This window comes from Lampetra planeri, unplaced genomic scaffold (genome assembly GCF_965212315.1).
Source record: "Lampetra planeri unplaced genomic scaffold, kcLamPlan1.2.h2 scaffold_1771, whole genome shotgun sequence".
NCBI classification, from domain to species: Eukaryota; Metazoa; Chordata; class Hyperoartia; order Petromyzontiformes; family Petromyzontidae; genus Lampetra; species Lampetra planeri.
Genome location: NW_027614509.1, coordinates 1983 through 9422, shown reverse-complemented (window position 1 = coordinate 9422; position 7440 = coordinate 1983). Strand labels below are relative to the sequence as shown.

General features: G+C 58.4%; 1 long non-coding RNA gene across 1 annotated transcript; it reads right to left on the bottom strand.

The window, feature by feature from the left end:
• Nucleotides 1-294: 294 nt before the first annotated feature.
• On the bottom strand, nt 295-7055 carry LOC144739886 (uncharacterized). The gene is made up of 5 exons (XR_013589534.1): nt 6967-7055; nt 5883-6155; nt 4849-4982; nt 3771-3915; nt 295-658 (listed from the first exon to the last, which is right to left on the bottom strand). It is a non-coding gene; the product is annotated as an uncharacterized LOC144739886 (long non-coding RNA).
• Nucleotides 7056-7440: the final 385 nt, after the last annotated feature.

The window sequence follows — 7440 nt, the reverse complement described above, 5'->3', positions numbered from 1 at the left end:
TCACCACCTCCTCATCATGCTGCTGCTGCTGCTGATGCTGCTGATGCTGCTGATGCTGCTGATGCTGATGCTCCATGCCAACTCCACCACCACCTCCACCACCAGCTCCACCACCAGCACCACCTCCACCACCACCTCCAACACCACCTCCATCGCCACCACCACCACCATCACCACCATCTCTTCCTCCTCCTCCACCACCTCCACCACCACCACCTCCACCTCTTCCTCCTCCACCTCTTCCACCTCCACCACCACCACCTCCACCTCTTCCTCCTCCACCTCTTCCACCTCCACCACCTCCACCACCACCACCACCTCCTCTATCCACGGCATCGCCATCATCGCCATCACCGTCATCATCATCATCGTCATCATCTCCGTCACCACCACCATCATCATCGTCGTCATCGTCATCATCATCATCATCATCGCCGGTGGCCTTGTGAGCATCCTTGCGGTCATCGCCGTTGTTGTTGTGGTTGTTGTTGTTGTGGTTGTTGTTGTTGTTGTGGTGGTGGCCGAGTGGCCGGTATCTGACGGCGTAGGAGACGATGTCGCCGTTGCGAGACTCCGCCGGGGGAGGTCTCCAGCAGAGCTGCAGACTGCGGGAGCTGAGAGCACTCAGCTCCACGGAGAGGGGGGGGGGCTGAGGGGGCTAGAGGGGGGGGGGGGGGGGGAGAGGGGGGGGGGGGGGGAGGGGGGGAGGGGGACAAGGGAGTGGGGGGAGAGATAATATTAAAGTGTGAGTCTCAGTGTCTCTCTGTGTGTGTGTGTGTCTCTGTGTGTGTGTGTCTCTGTGTGTGTGTGTCTCTGTGGGTCTCTGTGAGTCTCTATGGGTAGCAGTGCTGAGTCTGTGGGTGGCAGTGCTGAGTCTGTGGGTGACAGTGCTGAGTCTGTGGGTGACAGTGCTGAGTCTGTGGGTGACAGTGCTGAGTCTGTGGGTGGCAGTGCTGAGTTTATGGGTGACAGTGCTGAGTTTATGGGTGACAGTGCTGAGTCTGTGGGTGACAGTGCTGAGTCTGTGGGTGACAGTGCTGAGTCTGTGGGTGGCAGTGCTGAGTCTGTGGGTGACAGTGCTGAGTCTGTTGGTGACAGTGCTGAGTCTGTGGGTGACAGTGCTGAATTTATGGGTGACAGTGCTGAGTCTGTTGGTGACAGTGCTGAGTCTGTGGGTGACAGTGCTGAGTCTGTGGGTGGCAGTGCTGAGTCTATGGGTGACAGTGCTGAGTCTATGAATGAGAGTGTTGAGTCTGTGGGTGACAGTGCTGAGTCTGTGGGTGACAGTGCTGAGTCTATGGGTGACAGTGCTGAGTCTGTGGGTGACAGTGTTGAGTCTGTGGGTGGCAGTGCTGAGTTTATGGGTGACAGTGCTGAGTCTATAGACAGTGCTGAGTCTATAGACAGTGCTGAGTCTGTGGGTGACAGTGCTGAGTTTATGGGTGACAGTGCTGAGTCTGTGGGTGACAGTGCTGAGTTTATGGGTGACAGTGCTGAGTCTGTGGGTGACAGTGCTGAGTTTATGGGTGACAGTGCTGAGTCTGTGGGTGACAGTGCTGAGTTTATGGGTGACAGTGCTGAGTCTGTGGGTGGCAGTGCTGAGTTTATGGGTGACAGTGCTGAGTCTGTGGGTGACAGTGCTGAGTTTATGGGTGACAGTGCTGAGTCTGTTGGTGACAGTGTTGAGTCTGTGGGTGGCAGTGCTGAGTCTATGGGTGACAGTGCTGAGTTTATGGGTGACAGTGCTGAGTCTGTGGGTGGCAGTGCTGAGTTTATGGGTGACAGTGCTGAGTCTGTGGGTGGCAGTGCTGAGTTTATGGGTGACAGTGCTGAGTCTGTTGGTGACAGTGCTGAGTCTGTGGGTGACAGTGCTGAGTTTATGGGTGACAGTGCTGAGTCTGTGGGTGACAGTGCTGAGTTTATGGGTGGCAGTGCTGAGTCTGTGGGTGGCAGTGCTGAGTCTGTTGGTGACAGTGTTGAGTCTATGGGTAGCAGTGCTGAGTCTATGGGTGACAGTGCTGAGTTTATGGGTGACAGTGCTGAGTCTGTGGGTGGCAGTGCTGAGTTTATGGGTGACAGTGCTGAGTCTGTGGGTGGCAGTGCTGAGTTTATGGGTGACAGTGCTGAGTCTGTTGGTGACAGTGCTGAGTCTGTGGGTGGCAGTGCTGAGTCTATGGGTGGCAGTGCTGAGTCTATGGGTGCCAGTGCTGAGTCTATAGACAGTGCTGAGTCTGTTGGTGACAGTGCTGAGTCTATGGGTGGCAGTGCTGAGTCTATGGGTGACAGTGCTGAGTTTATGGGTGACAGTGCTGAGTCTATGGGTGACAGTGCTGAGTTTATGGGTGACAGTGCTGAGTCTGTGGGTGACAGTGCTGAGTCTGTTGGTGACAGTGCTGAGTCTGTGGGTGGCAGTGCTGGAGTCTATGGGTGACAGTGCTGAGTCTATGGGTGACAGTGCTGAGTCTGTGGGTGACAGTGCTGAGTCTGTTGGTGACAGTGCTGAGTCTGTGGGTGACAGTGCTGAGTCTATGGGTGACAGTGCTGAGTCTGTGGGTGACAGTGCTGAGTCTGTTGGTGACAGTGCTGAGTCTGTGGGTGGCAGTGCTGGAGTCTATGGGTGACAGTGCTGAGTCTATGGGTGACAGTGCTGAGTCTGTGGGTGACAGTGCTGAGTCTGTTGGTGACAGTGCTGAGTCTGTGGGTGGCAGTGCTGAGTCTATGGGTGACAGTGCTGAGTCTGTGGGTGGCAGTGCTGAGTCTGTGGGTGACAGTGCTGAGTCTGTTGGTGACAGTGCTGAGTCTATGGGTGACAGTACTGAGTCTGTGGGTGGCAGTGCTGAGTCTGTGGGTGGCAGTGCTGAGTCTGTGGGTGACAGTGCTGAGTCTGTGGGTGGCAGTGCTGAGTCTGTGGGTGTGTCACGTGACACACGACTGCACACACTAACCTGTGACCTTGCAACCAATGGGAATCCTCCGTGCGCAGGGCATTATGGGTTACAACGGTGCATTGTGGGTTAATCGTCACGACACACCACTCACTCACCACTCACTCACTCACCACTCACTCACTCACTCACCACTCACTCACCACTCACTCACCACTCACTCACCACTCACTCACCACTCACTCACCACTCACTCACCACTCACTCACCACTCACTCACCACTCACTCACCACTCAATGACTTCCCTCTCTGCGCTACGCAAGCCGCTACGTGTGGGGGGGGGGGAGACACGGGGAGACACGGGGAGAGACACGGGGAGACACGGGGAGACACGGGGGAAGACACGGGGAGAGACACGGGGAGAGAGACACGGGGAGAGACACGGGGTGAGACACGGGGGGAGACACGGGGAGACACGAGGAGAGACACGGAGAGAGAGACACGGGAAGAGACACGGGGAGAGACACGGGGAGAGACGCGGAGAGAGACACGGGGAGAGACACTGAGAGACACGGAGAGAGACACGGGGAGAGACACGGAGAGAGACACGGGGAGAGACACGGGGAGAGACACGGGGAGAGACACGGGGAGAGACGCGGGGAGAGACGCGGGGAGACACGGGGGGAGAGACACGAAGAGAGACACGGGGAGAGACACGGGGAGAGACACTGAGAGACACGGAGAGAGACACTGAGAGACACGGGGAGAGACACTGAGAGACACGGGGAGAAACACGGGGGGTGAGACGCGTTGTGGGGGTGGAGGAGGTGATGGAGGAGGTGGTGGAGGAGGTGGTGGAGGAGGTGGTGGAGGAGGAGGTTTACCGGACGGAAGGGTGGACACCACCAGCGGGGCGGTGGCAGCGCCAACGCCGAGATCGGAGCGAGCGGCGAGCGTCAGAGAATACTCCGTGTCAGCGCTGAGACCCCTCAGAGAGTAGCTGGTGGCAGGAGGGAAACTCACCAACAGCTGGGAGAGAGGGTGAGAGGGTGAGTGAGTGGGTGAGTGGGTGGGTGAGTGAGTGAGTGGGTGAGTGGGTGAGTGGGTGAGTGAGTGGGTGAGAGGGTGAGTGAGTGAGTGGGTGAGTGGGTGATGAGTGAGTGAGTGGGTGAGTGGGTGGGTGAGTGAGTGAGTGGGTGAGTGGGTGATGAGTGAGTGAGTGGGTGAGTGGGTGAGTGGGTGAGCGAGTGGGTGAGCGAGCGAGCCAGTGGGTGAGTGAGTGAGTGAGTGAGTGGGGTGGGTGGGTGAGTGAGTGGGTGAGTGAGTGGGTGATGAGTGAGTGAGTGGGTGATGAGTGAGTGAGTGGGTGAGTGGGTGAGTGAGTGGGTGAGTGAGTGGGTGATGAGTGAGTGAGTGGGTGAGTGGGTGAGTGGGTGGGTGAGTGAGTGGGGTGAGCGAGTGGGGTGAGCGAGCGAGCCAGTGGGTGAGTGAGTGAGTGAGTGGGTGAGTGAGTGGGTGGGTGAGTGGGTGAGTGAATGGGTGAGTGAGTGGGTGAGTGAGTGGGTGGGTGAGTGAGTGGGTGAGCGAGTGGGTGAGCGAGCGAGCCAGTGGGGTGAGTGAGTGAGTGAGCGAGCGAGTGACTGGGCGAGTGAGTGAGTGAATGACTGAGCGAGCGAGCGAGCGGGTGAGTGAGTGACTGAGTGGGGTGACTACCTGCTCCCCCGTGCATGTGGGTCCGTATCTCAGCTCGTAGCGAGTGACCACCTCTTGCCGTGGGGCTGCCCACGAGAGAGACTGAGTGAGCGAGTGGGCGAGTGAGCGAGTGGGTGAGCGAGCGAGCGAGAGCGAGGTGAGCGAGCGAGTGAGCGAGTGAGCGAGTGAGCGGGTGAGTGGGGTGAACGAGTGAGCGGGTGAGTGAGCGAGTGACTGAGCGAGTGGGTGAGTGACTGAGTGAGTGACTACCTGCTCCCCCGTGCGTGTTGGTCCGTATCTCAACTCGTAGCGAGTGACCACCTCTTGCCGTGGGGCTGCCCACGAGAGAGAAATCTCCGAGTGAGAGACGCTCACCGCTGAGAGGGACGAGGGCTGGCTGGGAACTACGTGGGGGGGGGGAGGGGGGGGGGGGGAGAGAGTGGGGGGGGGGAGAGGGGGGGGAGAGTGAATGGGAGGATCACCCACTCACCCACCCACCCACTCACCCCCACCCACCCACCCACTCACTCACCTACTCACTCACCCCACCCACCCCCCCCACTCACCCCCCCACTCACCCACCCACCCACTCACTCACCCACCCACTCACCCACCCACCCACTCACTCATCCAATCACCCACTTACTCACCCACCCACCCACTCACTCACACAATCACTCACCCACTCACCCACCCACCCACTCACTCACCCCACCCAGTCACTCAGTCAGTCACTCACCCACTCACCCACCCACCCAGTCACTCAGTCAGTCACTCACTCACTTTACTCACCCAACCCACCCACTCACCCACCCACCCACCCACCCACTCACCCACCCACCCACCCACCCACTCACCCACCCACCCACCTCACCCACCCACCCACCACCCACTCACCCACCCACCCACCCACTCACCCACCCACCCACCCACTCACCCACTCACTCACTCAGTCAGTCAGTCAGTCACTCACTCACTCACTCACCCCACCCACTCACCCACTCACTCATCTAATCACTCACCCACCCACCCACTCACTCACCCACCCACTCAATCACTCATACATCCATTCACTTACTCACTCACACATTCACCCACTCACTTACTCACCCACCCACTCACCCACCCACCCACCCACTCACCCACCCACCCACCCACCCACTCACCCACCCACCCACCCACCCACCCCACCCACCCACTCACCCACCCACCCACCCACTCACCCACCCACCCACCCACCCCACCCACTCACCCACCCACCCACCCACCACCCACCCCCCCCACTCACCCACCCACCCACTCACCGCCCTGCTGCGCCTTGATCTGTATGGGTGGAGAGAGTGGTCCGTCCCCGACCCCCGTGTAGGCTAGCGCCCTCAGCGTGTAGGTGGCCTGCGGCGTCAGGCTGCCGATGGTGGTGAGCAGGCTGCTGTCCACGTTGTGCTTGAGCCAGCCCTGCAAACGGCCTGCGAGACGTCCCCCGCTGTGTAGTAGAGGCGGTAGCCACGCACCACGCCGTTCGCTTCCAGCGGCTCCTGCCACTGAACTAGCACCGTGCTGGAGCTTAACATGCGAGCCTGGGGGGGAGGGGGGGGAGGGGGAGGGGTGGGGGAGGGGGGAGAGGGGGAGAGAGAGGGGAGGGAGGGGGGGGTGGGGAGGGGGGGGGAAGGGGAGGGGGGGTGGGGAGGGGGGGGGGGGAGATGGAGAGTCACACACACAAACAAAACAAACAAACACACACACACAGACACACAAACACACACACACACACACAGACACAAACACACAAACACACACACACAGACACACACAAAACACACACACACACAGACACACACACAAACACACACACACAGGACACACAAACACACACACACAGACACACACACACAAACACACACACAGACACACAAACCACACACACAAACACACAAACACACACACACACACACACAGACACAAACCACACAAACACACACACACACACAGACACAAACACACACACACACAGACACACACACAGACACACACAAACACACACACACAGTGACACACACACAGACACACACACAGACACACACACACACAAACAAACACACACACACAGTTACCACACCACACACACACAGTTACACACACACACACACACAGTGACACACACACAGACACACACACACACACAGACACACACACACACAAACAAACACACACACACACAGTGACACACACACAGACACAAACACACACACAGACACAAACACACACACAGACACACACAAACACACACACACAAACACACACACACAAACACACACACACACAGACACAAACACACACACAGACATACACAAACACACACACAGACAAAACACACACACACACACACACCTGCAGTTGCCGTGGCGACGTAGAAGGGGGTTTGCTCCCCGGTCCGCGCCTCCACCACGTCGCTGGGACCGCCGCCGCGTCCCACCGAGGTTGAACGGCCAAAACACGCAGCTCATAGTCAGAGAACGGGCTCAGTCCACCCACACTGCACACACACAGGGGGTAGTGAGTGTCTGTGAGTGTCTGTGTGTGTGTCTGTGGGTCTCTGTGAGTCTCTGTGTGTCTCTGTGAGTCTCTGTGTCTCTGTGTGGGGGTCTGTGTGTCTCTCTGAGTCTCTGTGTGTCTCTGAGTCTCTGTGTGTCTCTGAGTCTCTGTGTGTCTGTGGGTCTCTGTGAGTCTCTGTGGGTCTCTGTGTGTCTCTGTGTGTCTCTGTGAGTCTCTGTGTGTCTGTGTGTCTCTGTGTGGGGGGTCTGTGTGTCTCTGTGAGTCTCTGTGTGTCTGTGTGTGTCTCTGTGGGTCTCTGTGGGTCTCTGT